Here is a 16,772-nt window from a genome sequence, read left to right as displayed (position 1 = left end):
GGAGAAATCTGTCTCATCATTGGAGATAAAGAGTGAAGTCCCAGTGTAATCACAGTCAACACAGTCAAAACCCTTTTCAAGTTAGGGGGAGAACTCAAAGAACCAACATAACTTGACAATAACCTACCTTCTTCCCCTCTGCAATGTTCTACGCAAATTTGTTATACAATTTCATTGCTTTGCGGATGACACCCACCTCTATCCCTCCAACAAACCCACCTCTCTTCCGCCTTCTTCCCTTTCACTCTGCCTTTCTGAAATTAAATCCTGGTATACCCATAACTTCCTCAAACTTAACAGCGAAAAAAACTGAAATTCTCTTCATTGGTACCAAATCCACCTTGAGCTTTCTCTCTCACTATTGACAATTCGACCGTGTCTCCCTCCCATCAGGTGAAAGACCTAGGTGTCATTCTTGACAGCACACTATCTTTCCACTCCCATATAAATAACTTAACCCGGTCTACGTACTTCCACCTACGCAATATCAATCGTCTTCACCCGTCTCACACCACTGCTATCCTCGTTCATAGTCTTGTCACGTCCCGGATTGACTATTGCAATTCACTTCTTTTTGGTGTCCCTCAGAAACTTCTCCACAAACTTCAACTGGTCCAGAATTCTTCAGCTCCAATCATCACCAGAACCTCACCCTTTCACCACATAACCCCCGTCCTCCAAGAGCTCCACTGGCTCCCGGTCAAATATAGAATTAACTTTAAAATTCGTCTTTATACTTTAAAAGATATCCATAACCTTGCCCCCCATACCTATCTGACCTTCTTCAAATTTCTATTCCCTCTCATTCCCTCAGATCCTCTTCCTCCCTGTTAAGTGTGCATGTGTAAATGTGTGTGTGTGAGGCAAAGACATGATTGGGAAAATTTCATGATTGATATCACCTGCGAAACAAGCTGATCATGTGATACCCGGAAATTGTGAAGCCTTTTTTAGAGCATGCGCAGAATAACATGTTTGTCGAGTGCCCAGACCAATGATTGACACTGCTGTGCATCATTTCTCTCGTGAGTACTTTCAATTGCGATGAAAAGTCACCATTTGGTTACTGTTAAAACGCTAGGACTGCTGCCAGAATGCCCCGCCCCCGCCCGTCTCAGCATGATGGGTGACAGAGCCTTCAGCTGCTTTGCCCCCAAACTTTGGAACTCACTTCCTCCCACCTGTTTAAAATTTCATTTTGTGTGTAGGTCTCTATTTTTTGTATTTATAATAGTATTTTATTTATTGCATTGTGTTTTTGATTATATTTTATTTATTATAGTAACTATGCTTGTCTGTGACTGTAAAGTGTCCTTGAGAGCTTTGATAGGCGGTTAAACTGTAATGTATTATTATTATTATTATTATTATTATTATTATTAATTATTATGTATTGGATTTGCCTTTATTAGTCTCGCAATGGAGAAATATTATTTCTTCCAACAATACCAACTAGTAAAAATTAAATAATTTAATAATAACAGCATAATGCTTCAATTTGTCCACTGTATCTGTCTACACTGATCTCCAGTGACCTGCTCAAATGGCTCTAAAACAGTGTATATTTTTTTTCAAGAAGGCGCCCGACTGGGCAGCTGTCAGCAAATGCTCTCATGAACCTTGCTTTTTTGTTGTTTTTGTGTTTTCCTTTGTCACTTTGTGTTGTGCGTCATGTGGAACGGATACAAATTGTTTTTCAGCATTTTTGTCCACAACATTCATCAAGGAGGAGACTGTGATGAGCGGTTGCACCTTTTCGGCAGCATGAATATGCCAGTACTGTTTTTGAATGGGAGGAATGTCGACAGGACATGTGCGACAATCTCATTTCGTCAATGGATGCTACAGCTGCGTGTTTGCTTTCAACACTTAGTTTGTAGTAAACGTGCACATTCCACCATGACGTCCCTGATCCACTGCTGAAAAGGACACTTTGATCCTTTCCTCTCTCATCTCTCTTGGATTAATTAGATCGTTCGTTCATTGCTTCGACGGGTGTTGGTGGAAGAGGGTGGCTAAACCATCATGGAGCCAGGTGTAGAACAGAAAGTTGGTTTAATCTTAGAGAGAGCGGAGACATTGCGGGGTTGGCGAAGGAGGAAGCATGGCGACAGAGAGAGCGCGAGTGCGGGAGTATTTATGCGGCGCAGTGTGTGACGTGATAGGATGTGACGTAATGTAAATGCGACATCATGTAAAGGAAGGCAGGATATGACATATCGGGAAGTCCAAAATGTAAACAAAGAGTAGGAAGCGATGCTTAGAGATGTTTGTATCGCAAATTACCCCAACAATCTCGACCTGCTTCATGTTAGAGCGTACAGAAAGTGCTGAAGAATGAATGACTCTCTGTGTCTTTGTGTTGTCATATTATTTATTTAGTTTTTTTTTTTTTTTTACTTCATGTCCAGGTTGAGTGGGGCAAAGGCCAAACAAGAGGCCTATAATGACTTTTATGCTCGGCTGGACAGCAAGTAACGTGAGACTGATCTTTACAGGCTGGCGAGACAGAGAGACAAAGATGGTAAGGACCTGCAGCAGGTTCGGGTGATTAAGGATAGAGATGGCAATGTATTAACAGGTGCCAGTAGTGTGATGGCAAGATGGAAAGAGCACTTTGAAGAATTGATGAATGAGGAAAATGAGAAGGAACAAAGAGTAGAAGACGTGACTGTTGTGGACCAAGACGTGGCAAACATTAGCAAGGATGAAGTGATGAGGGCGCTGAAGAGGATGAAGGGGGGAAAGGCACTCGGGCCTGATTATTTACCAATCGAGGTATGGAAGTGTCTTGGAGAGGTGGCGGTGATGTTCCTGACTGGGTTATTCAACAAGATCTTAGATGGTGAACAGATGCCTGAATGAAGAATGGAGACGAAGTGTACTTGTGCCCATTTTTAAGAACAAAGGAGATGTTCAGAGTTGTACTAACTACAGAGGAATAAAGTTGATGAGCCATACAATGAAACTCTGGGAAAGAGTAGTTGCAGCTAGACTAAGAGCAGAAGTGAACATTTGTGAGCAGCAGTATGGCTTCATGCCAAAAAAGAGTGCGACAGATGCAGTGTTTGCTTTAAGAATGCTGATAGAGAAGTACAGAGAAGGTCAGAAGGAATTGCATTGTGTCTTTGTAGATCTGGAGAAAGCGTACGACAGGGTGCCCAGGCAGGAGACAGAGAGGAAGACCGAAGAGGAGGTTTATGGATGTGGTCAAAGAGGACATGAAGGTAGCTGATGTGAGAGAAGAGGATGCACAAAACCGGGGTAGATGGAGGACATTGATTCGCTGTGGCGACCCCTGAGGGGAAAAGCCGGAAGGAAAAGAAGAAGTCCATGTTGAGGGGAAAAGCCGAAAGGAAAAGAAGTCCAGGTTGAGTGAACCATGGCGCGTGTGGCTGCCACTGCTCACCCCCGGAAAAATATCCTGTTACTGTAGTGTACTTGAGAGGTTTGAAAAGCGCTTATGACTGAAATGTGTTATTATTATTACTTCTGCTAAGTTATCAGAAATATGACTTTCATTGAACTCTACAATCCAGTAGACAGGTCCCCACTTTCATTTTTTTAATAAATTGGCATGTCCAGCAGTCAGTTGTTAAACAGTTGCGGCTTTTTCGAACCGTTCTTGGACTCGAGCACATTCTTTGTCATATATGATTCTGGTATGATTCTTTGAGAAAGTGTTTTCAAAATCAGAATGAATGAATGAAAGTCATCTGTACACTTGATGCAAAAAGCTATCAACCCAGCTAAACAGATAAGATGGGAAGGCGGAAGTATACGCCGAAACATGTCAGGTATTTGAAGACGTATAATACACTGTCTGTAAGTAAATAATCTGCTTTAAATTAACCAGATCACAATTGATGAAGAACTAGATACAATTATCACAGAGAAAGCACCTACAAGGGATCATTCCTCAAGTTGGTAAAAGAAGCCCATGTTCCTCATCAAGTGTTTAATGCTGAGGAAACCGGACACTCCATTCCACCAAGCCATTAACGACAAACACAAAGGTAAATAAAATGACTTTATTGTATAGTAGTTTATTTCTTTAATCATAATACTATAGTACATTTGTTATCCATAAAATAAGGTATATTTTGTGTAGTTTTAAGGCTTAGAAAATTTGAAGAAAATTATGTTTTATGTGGACCTGGGAATGCCTTATTCTCATTTTAATGGTTTCCTATGGGAAATTAATTTTTGGTATACACACTTTTTGCCTTACACACTCTGTCTGGGTCCCACTGTAGATGGTTTGAAAGCGGAGTAAAAGAAGCTATTCTCATAAAACAGCAAAATCCTTCACTAAACCGCCATGGTGGGGTGAGGTTCAATTTGGATTGTTTGTACAACAGACTGCTTAGGCAACATGCGTAGTTATGCTGAGGAGGTGATACCAGATCAAATGGGGCAACCAGGCCAGTCGTAGACCTCATACTCAGGCAGGACAATAGAAGTAATCAGTCAGGACAATAGAAGTAATCAGTGGAGCCGCAGGGAGTAGTCCTCTGCTCCCCCCAACCTGAGAGCAGGGATCAATCATAGCATACTCACCACGTCTGGAGAGTAGGGATATAAATAGGGCCAAAACTACCAGTAAGATTTTCGTTCGCTGACGCAGCATCTTGGACAAGAAGCGAAATGTCAGACACATTCAAAGAAGTACAGATGACGGCTGAAGAAACCTTTTCATCGATGATCCACTTCTGTACGACTGAGAGCTTACACAGACAGACCTTTTTCCCAGTTTCATCAATTTAGTTCTGTTTAACTGGGTTGATACCTTTTTGCATAAAGTGTCTCAAGGAGCTCTGGGTTGTACATCTTGGAAGTTGTGATATTGCAGCAGCAACAGATGCAGGCAGACACACTAGAAACTTCATTAATAGCTGGTTCACTTGATTGTCTTATCTTCAAATTGTACAGATGGGTGGACTGTTATTATGTGCCTGTGCACATTTGTGGAGCCTGATTGATGGGATATTTAACATTGCAGTTTACACTCTGCCTTTGAACTAGCAATAAAGTTGAAACAAGTCCAAATTTCACTGTTTTCTATTCATTTTCTCACCTTTTCACTTTTGATTTTACTTTGTCGTGCTATCAAGCTCTGTCATCTCCCTTTCAGGTTGTGCTACTCAGTGTGCTTCTGTTTCACTAACCCATGGGTCTCAAACTCACGGGCCAAATGCGGCCCCCGAAATAATATTTTGCGGCCCGCCTTGATATGAAAGATTAATGTTAGTGCGGCCCGCATGATTGATATGAATGAAACTTGTGTGTGGAGCTGAACAAGTAGGCAATAGAAGCCATGTTTTGGACAGTTCATGTTCAATATATTATTTATATTAAGAAAGTTAAAGGTTAAAAAAACTGTAAATACAGACATTTGAAACTTTATTATAATAATTAGTTTTCCTGTGTTTTTTTTTTTCAGTCGTCTGTATCTGCCTTATATTTTAATCATTTGATTTATTTATTGCTGGTTAATTTTATTTTATTTTCATTTTGCCATTTATTCGTTTTTTTTTTGTATGTTAAAAATAAATATTTTGACAACATTGGAAGGTTTTATCTGTGCTTTTCTTGTGGAAATCCTGATGCGGCCCAGCCTCACCCAGACTCTGTCTCCAGCGGCCCCCGGGTCAATTAAGTTTGAGACCCCTGCTCTAACCCCTCCCCCCCTCTCCTCACGGCCGCGTGTGTCTGTAATTCTCCACCCACCTCCTTCTTTACCACGGATCTTGACCAATCACAAATTTGACTCCCATTTCCGTTTCCTTGGTAGGAGCCGGTTCTCTTCGTTCACTTCAGATATCCGGCTCTAAAAACCGACTCATTCGCGAACGACACATCAATAGTTTGTCGTGGAAAGCTTCAAACGGTCGCTCCACCAATCAGGCCCAATCGAACGGTCAGACAAGGACTGACGCTCCATCTTCGGAGGTTGATTTTTTTCCCCTTCATTTTTCATTATCCTCCCGGTCCCAAGCAAAGTAGAATCATTTGCAGTCATCATGCACACACCCTGAAAGTCACCAGGCGGCCTGACAATCAGTCGGCACGTCCAATTTCGCCGAAAATATGTGCGCAACGTTGATGCGGCACGGTAGAGACTGAAGACCGCCTATGTCCGCGGATCACAAGGCAGGCTAGCTATTCTCGCATTAGCTAACGGAACCAGCCCAATTGTCTGACCGTTTAGCGTAGGTACTCGCCGTCTTCAATTTTGCGTGCGATGGTACCAGCACGCTGAACGCGCTTGCGGAATTAACAATTTCACCAGGTGACGTCTCCCGTTTAATGCTGCCCGGTAAGTGAGACATTTATATTTACTAAAGGAGTATGAGCCCGGTGTGAGCTATCAAGGTAGCTGGCTAATCCGCTAACCATCCCTGCCAAAATGCGACTGTCCACGAATGAATTTCTGCCATACGACTAAACACACGACATCAGTTCGATCAGATCAAGCTTTTTAAATTCATACGATGTGTTTAGATGTCACTGTTTGTTATCGCCGTATGTGTTGGCGCTTCTAAAGGAGCATGCCGCGTCATGATTCGCACCCATCCATCCATCCATTCAATGAACACTTTGATTGGAAACGAACGTCTGCTTTGCATGCACCGTCAGACGCATGTTTGGAAAATTTAGCTTGCAGCCGGCATGTCCACATTCTGAGCTAAAGACGGTTTTATTCTCTCTTCCATCTCAAAGTCGTTTAAACCTGTCCTCAACCCCCTTTCCTTAACCCGCGGGCCTCGGGCCGGCACTGACATTCGACTGTTTCATCGATGGTATTGTTTCATTGCAAATTAGAATCAGAACATTTTCTCTCCTCGCCGTCTTGCTGGAGCTCAAACACTTTGAAAATATTTCAAAAGAAACAGGCCGAGATTCCCCCGTGCACGCCCGCATTCGGTGATCGAAAGCCGACTTGAAGACCTCCGCAGACGCCCGCTGTCACACTTCCAGGGAGGCTGCGTCACCCCCCAGCTCACTCCCACCCGATGCGGTTCCCCGCGCACACACCAGTGTATTCACGCTGAAGTGCACTCGTTGGGCTCATTTAAAGGGGCGTTTACCTGTTACAACATGACGGCCACTATCATCCAATCAACATGGCGCTTTCGGCCATTCTAGGTCAGTGTCATCCAATCAAAATTGCGCTTTCCGCCAACTGCAGCCCCAACGGGAAATGAACGGTGAAAAAAAACGATGAGACGAAAAAGTAAATACATATTTTAGTTTTATCGGCGAGCCATATGCAATCATCAGAAGAGCCATATATGGCTCGCGAGCCATAGGTTCCCGACCTCTGCTCTAGACAATGACCCATTCATTTTCGACGGGGTTGAGGTCAGGTGAGTTTTCTGGCCAATCAAGCACAGGAATCCCCTGATCATAGAACCTGGCTTTGGTACTTATAGTCGAGTGATTGCACAGACGAATCCTGGGTATGTGCTTCAAATGTCGGATTCCTCAGGTCAAGCCACTCCTGAACCAAAAACTACGCCACAAACATCTTACCTGAGCCAAAGAAAAAATAAATTCTGTTGGTCAGTGGTCCAAAATCCTCTTTTCTGAATAGAGAAGAAAAAGGATCTCATTTGGAAATAACGGTCCTCGAGGAGTGGTTCTTAATCTTGTTCGAGTCACCGAACCTCACTAGTTTCATATGCTCATTCACCGAAGCCTTCTTTCATGAAAAAAATATTTTTTTTTTACTAGTGCTCATGAATTCTTCTTCTTTTCCTTTCGGCTTTTCCCTTGACGGGGTCGCCACAGCAAATCAGTGTCCTCCATCTTTAGAGGTTTGATCTGCATGTTTGTTTTGGCCAATCTTTAATTGTGCATTAATATTACTGTTCCTTCATATCACTTTGTTCATGTCACTTTATTCAAATAACAAAACCATCACTGCATGAACTTCCGTTGTGTTCTTGTATTCCGCATCTCCATGCAGCTTCAAGAAGTGTTCAGTTTTGCAGGTGCAAGACTAGAATTGCTCAACTTGGCATTGCAAATCATGCAGATGGGACGCTGACTCCCGTCACATTCCATGATCCATGTAAATCCATGTTTTACATATTCGTCTGACCACTTTTTTTGGGCCCGACATCTTCTCTTCCCTTCGGCTTTTCCCTTCAAAGGGTCGCTACAGCGAATCAGTGTCCTCCATCTTCAGAGGTTTGATTCACATGCTTGTTTTGGCCAAGCTTTTACGTCGAATGCCCTTCCTGACACAACCCTCTGTATTTATCTGGGCTTGGGACCGGCACAAGCCAACTTATTTAGTTAGCAAGGATTAAAATGAGAGAGTGACTCAGACACATCTACCCTCTTCAAGCGGTTTGATAGGGAGCTCTCACTCTGCTGCATAAACCAGCGACCTGAAAGCGGACCGGTTGGAAATCTCAGAGCAAGACGCTTTTAATGACTGTGCCCACTAACTGCACACTAGACTGAGGGGTGGACCTCTGCGGCGGGGGACTCACCAAACCCAGAGGGTTCGATTGAACCCAGTTTAAGAGCCACTGTCCAAGATTCTGGAGGACGAAAGCAGAGGTCCACAACCCAAAATGCTTGAAGTCCAGTGTGAAGTTTCCACAGTCTGTTGTGGTGTTGGTCCACTGCTTTTTAAAGTCCAGAGTCAAAAACAACTATATATCAAGGACATTTTAGAGCACTTCTGATGGCAGATCTGCTCTTTGGAGATGCTGATTTCATTTTCAAACAAGACTTGGCGCCTTGGGTCATTTGGTACCGGGCCACACAGAAAAATAAATGACTTACATTACCGCCACTTCATGTATTTCGGATGTTTTATTTTGAAAAATGACTGGATCCTCTGTTACATCCTTCTAGAGGAGGGGTCACCAAACTATGGCCCGCAGGCCTTATCCGGCCCGTCAGCACACTCGGCCCGGCCCCCTGAACAATACCAGAGATGCTATCAGAGTTTTTCCCCATTTGTCCTCCAGAAAAAAATCCTTTTACAAGTCAAACGTCGGTTTCCATAATTATCTGTTCCTAATTTAATCAATGTAATCAATGATTGTTGTTTATAATCGTGATTGAACAATACAATCACGCCTGCTCACAATAGAACGCCAAAGGAGTCGGTCACAATGCGACGCGACACAAGAAAGTGACGTATGAGGAAATGGAGGGGAGTCCGGTGGTACATTCAGGTGCGCTCAGTTTTGTGCTCAGTTTGGTCCCGAACACATTTTCTCTTGTGAACCTTCCTGTCAAAGAAAAAACGGAATAATGGTGAAAAGGTTAGGTAAGAGAAAAAATTTAGAATGCAGGGTATTTAACCTGCAGTGGACAAACGATTATTTTTTGTTCAATGCAAAGAAATGGCTGTTTGTTTCACCTGTCAAGAGGCGGTGGCGGTATTCAAATAATACAATCTTCGCCGACACTATGAATCCCGTCACAAAGACAAGCACGATAGCTTGCAAGGCCAAATACAAGCAGACAAACTCTCAAAGCTAAAAAGTGGACTACTATCTCAGCAGAGCCAAGCTCAGCTGAACAAGGCATCCGTTCGGGCCCGCTTTCGGGTTGCTAAACTGATAGCAAGCAGCGGTAAGCCTTTCACGGACGGAGAGTTTGTGAAGAAATGCGGGCATCCATGCTGTCACGGAGGAATTGTGTCCCGAGAAGAAAGATGCATTTCATGCCGTAAGTCTGTCGGCGAGAACAATCACCAGACGCGTTGAAGAAATCGGGAGTAATGTATATGCCCAGCTGCAGCAGAAGACGAAAGAATGTGACTTTTTTTCATTGGCAATAGATGAGAGCACGGACGTGCAAGACACAGCGCGACTGCTCATTTTTATTCGTGGAGTTAGCGCAAACTTTGAGATATGCGACCCTCCAACTTTCAAGAAAAAGAAGGCTCCATTTAAAGTCAAAGTCAGCTTTATTGTCAAATATGCTAATATGCATGACAGACAGCACAGATGAAATTAATGTCCTCTCGGACCCAGCGTGCAAGGCACTTATAATGTGGCTAAAAAGACAGACAATTGACAACAGACAATACATGTAATTTCTGAATGTAAAGTGAGGTAGTGTCGATGAAAAGGTTTCTTCAGCCGTCATCTGTACTTCTTTGAAGGTGTCGGACGTTTCGCTTCTTATCCAAGAAACTTCGTCGGCAAACTAAAGTCTTACTGGTAGTTTAGGCCCTATATATATATCCCTACTGTCCAGACATGGTCAGTCTGCAGTCTGGTCTGCTATGATAGGTCCCTGCTCTCAGGTTGGGGGGAGCAGAGGACTACTCCCTGCCGCTACACTGATTGTTCCTATTGTTCTGACTAACGACTGGCCTGAATGCCCCACTTCCACAGTTATCACCTCATCAGTATTCCTAATCCTATTTTCCTTAAGGTGTTGTACGAACGATTCAAATTGAACCCCACCCCACCCGTTTAAGTTTACCTGTTTCAACATGAACGGCCAGTATCATCCAATCAAAATTGCGCTTTCCGCCTACTGCAGCCCAAACAGGAAATGTACAGCGAAAAAGCAAGAATATGTATTTCGTTTTATCGATGAGCCAGGTGCAATCATCAAAAAGCCATATATGGCTCGCGAGCCATAGGTTCCCGACCCCTGGTCTAGTGTGTTGGTTCAGGGGTTTGGCGTGGATTGGATTTGCCTTTATTAGTCTCACAGTGGAGAAATTTACATTTCACAGCAGCTAAGTGATGAAAGGAATCAAAGTAGAAAAACAAAATACATGAGCTGCTGGAAAAGCAGCCACTCTTGCGGCGCCGTCTTGAAGCTGTCTTGAAGTCAAATGAACATAAAAAAAACTAAAGTTCTAGATGAAAGAGAGGATCAAAGTGTTTTTCCACAAATGGATCAGGGATATCATGGTGGAATGTGCACATCGACTACAAGCTAAATGTTGAAAGCAAACACGCAGGTGTATCATCCATTGACGAGAAGAGATTGTCTCACATCTCCTGTCCCACATAAATCCGCTTCAATTCCAAGCCGTAACAGTTCCACTTACGCATCGGCGTTCTGCGCTGACGCTCCTTCTCATCACGGGCTCCTCAAGCCATGTATATCACTGCATGTGCTGTAACCCGTTCCATGTCAAAGTGTCAAGCTGTTGCTGACCTTGACAATGAAATTAACTTGTCAGGTATGTTTGACACTGGGCCACACGGTGGTGCTTCATCTTTAGGCCCTGTAGGTGCTTCACCCTCACCAGATGTGCTGCCCAGTGAAAGGGGGAGTAGTGGCTTTGGGAAGGTGTCCTTGGCACTGGAGCACCTTACAGTTTGCCAGAGAGAAGACCCAAATATGTCTCCTTTGTTTGAGGAAGCAGTTTGAGGTATTTTGGATTGGATTGGATTGGATTTGCCTTTATTAGTCTCGCAGTGGAGAAATTTACATTTCACAGCAGCAAAGTTATGAAAGAAATGAAAGTAGAAAAGCAAAACACAGGAGCTGCTGGAAAGGCAGCCACTCTCGCGGCGCCGTCTTGAAGTCAAAAGAACAAAAAAAACCTAAATAACAAATAACAGACATTCATTCTTAAGCACTTTCTGTACCCTCTTTGTTACATAAAGCAGTTCCAGATGAAAGAGGAGAGGATCAAAGCGTCTCTTCACCAGTGGATCAGGGACATCATGGTGGAATGTGCACGTCGACTACAAGCTAAATGTTGAAAGCAAACATGCAGCTGTAGCATCCATTGATGAAAAGAGATTGTCTCACATCTCCTGTCCCACATAAATCAGCTTCAATTCCATCCCGCGACAGTTCCATATACGCATCGGCGCTCTGCGCTGACGCTCCTTCCTTCTTATCGCGGGCTCCTCAAGCCATTTATCCATCCAGCCGCAGACTGTCCAACAGCACCGACCTTCCACTGAACAAAGCGGGGCTGTGAAGATGCTGCCCATTACAGATGCAAAAAAGCACAATGGCCCCTGTGGTGTCCAGCGATGACAGTCGAATGGCAGCGACATTCCTCCCATTCAAAAACAGTACTGGCATATCCATGCTGCCGAAAAGGCGCAACCGCTCAGCACAGTCTCCTCCTTGATGAATGTCGTGGTAAAAAATGCTGAAAAACAATCCGTATCTGTTCCACACGACGCACAACAACACAAAGTGACAAAAGAAAACACAAAAACAACACAAAAACAACAAAAAAAGCAAGGCTCATCAGAGCACTTGCTGACGGCTGCCTACTCGGACGCCATCTTGGACTCCATTTGTGGCCAATGAAATCGTCATGCGCAAGTGGTCTCCAAGTTCTGGATGATTGGAGGGTAATAATAATAATTAATAATAATAATAATAATGCATTTAATTTCTAATCGCCAATCAAAACTCTCTAGGACACTTTACAGAACTTTTTTTTGTGCGGGTGAGCAGCGGCGGCCATTCGCGCCAGCGTTCACTCTACCAGGAAGTAACACAGCAGCAAAGTTATGAAAGGAAGAGGAAAGTAAAGAAAGAAGTACAAAAACAATATACAGGAGCTGCTGGAAAGGCAGCCATTCTCACGGTCTAGTGACTCAAGTGGTAGTTCCATCTCGTTACCGAGGTGAGATTTTAATCTTGGCCTATGACAACCAGCTGGGCGGTCACGGAGGTGTAAATAAAACCCATGACCGTATTCGACGTCACTACTTTTGGCCACTTTACGCCATTGCCATTCCAGTGCATTCCACCAGCGCTGGAGCGCTGGAGAGATTCCAGTCAACACTCCAGTCCATGCTGCGTGCATATTGCTTTGCGTTTGACAAGGACTGGGACAGTGGGGTTCACTTGATGATGTTTGCCGTTTTGCCGTTAGAGAAGTGGTGCAGGATTCCCTGGGCTTCCGTCCTACAGAACTCTGCTTTGCTCATGCAGTTCGTGATCCGTTGAAGAAGTTGGAGGAGAGTTACATCGGTTGCTGTGACCCACAGCAACTGATTATGTCTGTGAATTTTGGTTCAGATTGTGGCGTGCCTGTGAACTTGCAAAGGAGAACCTCATTGTCACCCAGAAGAAAATGAAGGGCTGAGATCATCAAAAAGTTGAGGGCAGGGAATTTGCACCTAGAGATAAGATGCTGGTACTGTTGCCGATTTCTGATATTGCCCGGCAGGCCCCTTTTATTGGCCCGTACTTGGTGAAGGAGAAGGTCAGTGACAGTGATTACTTTGTGGCCACACCAGAACATAGGCGTCAAAGTTGGTTATGAACCATGTTAATATGCTGAAGCCTTATGCTGAGCGTGGGGGTTAGGCCCAAATAAATTCCACTGCTAAGCCCAATGGACCTGTGGTACCTCATCAAACTCCTCACCTTCAACAGGTGCGCTCACCACTGTTGAAGGTGAGGAGTTTGATGTCTTCATCAGCTGCCATTGTACATGCATCTAATTCTGAGATGTTGGCAAGCTTGAACTCACATCTCTCACTTGACTGACTCTCAGTGTGCTGACATAATCCAGTTGGTGAATGTGCACACATCTCTGTTCTCTGACATGCCCATTCAGACCACTGTATTACAGCACAGTATTGATGTTAGGGACTCATCTGCAACATCCGTATCCGTGGCAGGGATAATGTCCTTGCGGACGCGCTGTTCTACTTGTAGCACTTTAGGTCCTGAATGCACCTGTGTGTTGCAATTGTCCCAGTCCAATCATAAACTATGGGTGGGAGTGTTACATGCTCTTCCCTCTTCTCGAGGGCAGTGATGTGGGGTGAGGGTAGTTAGTTAATTCCTGTTCTCCCTTCACCCCCCTTTGGAAGCCACATGGCACTCGCGCTCTCTCATCTGCCTGCCCAGACCAGATATTTGGCCATGTGGTTTTTAGCATTGACTACCTTCAATAAACTAATTTTTATGTTATTGGCTCTGCCATGCCATTACATCCTCCTTCACAACAATTCGTCCACTTTAATAGCAAGTGAAATAGTCATTTGGGACTTTAACTTCGTTAGAGTCAGATTTTTTTTCTGACAGCTGTTTCTTTTCAGAATGAGAATCAGAAGCCTTAAATAGTCCCACAATAGGGAAATTTGCAGTCTACAGCAGCAATTTGAAAGGAGGTCGGGGGGGGAGTGAAAAGTTAAAAAAACAAGTATTCTAAGCATAATAGAAATGTCAGAGGCCTGAAATGCATAACTGCAAAATGTTTCTTAACCCTTGACTGCCTGAATTATGTTCTAGTAAGAAAAAATAATATTCAGTTTTTATGGTCATTCATGGATATAATAACATACTAGTAGCTTCATTTTTTATTAATTTCAAATAATAAAGAAAATTTGATAATGTGCCTAATTTGGTACAATCGTCATGAAAGACCTCAATTGAGTGGGTGCCTTTTTTGGAACATATGTCAAATGCAACTTCAAAGACTAGACTTTTATCCATGTGACAGTTTTTTATTCTTACATTCAAAAGTAACTTTTACAAGCATTACAAAAATATATAAAAAAAAAATACATTGTTCCTTTACAGATAGAGAAAACTAGCTAATAACCATGGAATAATGCAAAGCAGTTATTGTGATTATTCAAACAAAGATTTACATTGCATTTTTTTGCAGTAAACACTAGTTTTCCTCGAGCATGTACCATGCTTGCACCTGTTGCGGTTCTTTGCAACATATGGAACATGAGCTATGTTGTCAAACCGAATATCATCAGAAGGAAATGACACTCGATGTCTTTTTGCTTGCGGTTCAACTGATCTCACTGGACGTCCTCGCCTGACAGGCTGACATAGCTTGCCTGCTTTTGTCAGACAAATTGAAACTTGCAATTTGAACTCAGCAAGGGATAATATATCTTTTCTTGTCAGGGAAAGAGAAGAAGTATCCTTCCAATAAAGAAGCCAAGAGTTCACGAGAGCCATGTCCAAAAAATGGAAAATAAGTCTATGGTAGGACTTCTTAGACTTTGTGTTTATTCTATTTAGTGAAAGTAGATGATCTGCAAGATCTACTCCCCCCATCGACTCATTATACCTCTTTACAATATCGGGAATGGGAACTTCTATAACCTCTCTACTTTTGCTGTCAAAGCGAGTGACAGTAGACAGAGGATTTGCCTTCGCAAAGGTTAACACTATATTTACTATTTTGTTGTCAAACCAGCGTACTAATGTCACCTCACAGGCATCTTTCAGAAGTATTTTTTCGTCAAAGGAACCTCTGCCTCTTTTCATGAGCTGCTTGTAAGCAGTCTGGCTCTTGTTGAGTCCAACCAATCGATTGAGTCTCACTGTGCCACAACACCAGATTTTTCTTGTTGCCAAATGTTGCAGTAATGGGATGGAGGTAAACCAATTATCAAAATACAGTAAATGATTATTTCCTGGTTGGATGTTTTGAGCCAAATGGAGCACAATATTTGAGCTTGCTTTCAGATCAGGAACCGTGGAATCACTGACTGGGTTTATCTTTCCTGTATATGGAATGAAATCGTACATGTAGCCATCATAGCCTGCCAGCACAAACAACTTGAACCCCCATTTCTTTGGTTTATTTGGTAGATACTGCTTGAGTGCAGATCTACCTTTATAGGGTACAATTTGTTCATCAATTGATAAACGCTGTGATTTGGGTAACTCTTGAAACTTCTGTTTCAAGTGATTTATCATTGGCCTTATTTTGTGCAGGGGATCATAATTTTGGCTTCCTCGAGTTCCTTGCTTTGTGTTGTCTGCTCTATGCAAGTTTCTTTTTATAATTTCAAAGCGATCCCTTGACATACATTCTGCAGCATAATCACTTGGGCCCAATGCATCCGAGTGTTTGGTAATTTTGAGATTGAGAAATAAAATATCAATCCCAGCCATTTCTCAAGCTCTTTGGTGAGACACAGGGGCTTATTGATGTCATTTTGCATTGCATATAGGTTCGACTGTTCAACTATAATATCCATATTTTTTTCATCAAAAATCCTTTGAAAGTATTTCAATGGTGATAGAAGTTCATCAATGCAACAGTCTGCCTCAACGAACACGTGGTTATCAGTGTTTTCCCCACTCGCATCGGACCATTGTTTCAGAACCTCTCTTCTGGAAGCGTCCTTGATGACTTGTTCCAGGTATTCTCTCAGTTGTTTGGACATCACCTTCTTCTAAATCATCTATTTCATTCTCATCAGGATCTGGAAGGATATACATGGGTATTTAAAAAAAAAAAGTATGGACCTCCGTTTCAATAATCATATTGAGCATGCAAAGCTATGAGGTACAGCTATTAGTGGAAAAAGCACAATTCACTTACAATTATTCGCATTGGGTACCAAGTCAGGATCAACAATATCATCGTCGATATCAGATGTCTCTGACTCGCTTTCCACATCAGCTACAATGTTGACTGGAGGATTTTTATGTTTAATGAAAAGTAGAAGGGGGAGGAGCGCACGTTGTGTTGCGCATGAAGGAGATGATGTCACTGACGTTCTTAAAGGCAAAGCTGCACATAACCTGTTTTAAAAGGGACATGTAGCTTGTGCTGCATCAGTTGCAATCGGCACTTGAACTTCTACCTTTAATTTTTTCGATCTATAAGCACTTATCTTTAGTGTACCAAATATGACCCAATCGTCTGTAAAGGGTTAAATGAAAAAGTTTGATGTTTGTAACTACTGAGTCAACTGAGGGTGTAGTCAGCCGCACGGGGAGTGCCATCACATAAAATCTCCCGGTCATTTGTGATTTCCTGCAATAATATACCAAATTTTCATCCCAACATCTTTCAAATGACTTTATTT

The 16,772-nt window shown here is 42.9% G+C and overlaps 1 protein-coding gene across 4 annotated transcripts in view; it reads left to right on the top strand.

Annotated features, from left to right (window-relative positions):
- Nucleotides 1-5,882: 5,882 nt before the first annotated feature.
- The window catches only part of man1a2 (mannosidase, alpha, class 1A, member 2), a 194,527-nt gene continuing 183,637 nt past the window's right edge, over nucleotides 5,883-16,772 (top strand). For all 4 annotated transcript variants that reach the window (XM_089003221.1, XM_089003219.1, XM_089003220.1 and 1 more), the window contains exon 1: nucleotides 5,883-6,319. The gene's annotated coding sequence lies outside the window, so the exon portion shown is untranslated. The remainder of the gene's footprint in view (nucleotides 6,320-16,772) is intronic.

This window comes from Hippocampus bargibanti, linkage group LG08, assembly GCF_051943395.1.
Source record: "Hippocampus bargibanti isolate YZ-2025 linkage group LG08, ASM5194339v1, whole genome shotgun sequence".
In the NCBI taxonomy this organism is placed as follows: Eukaryota; Metazoa; Chordata; class Actinopteri; order Syngnathiformes; family Syngnathidae; genus Hippocampus; species Hippocampus bargibanti.
The sequence above is the reverse complement of the archived record's forward strand: the minus strand, read 5'-3'. Positions and strand labels throughout refer to the sequence as shown.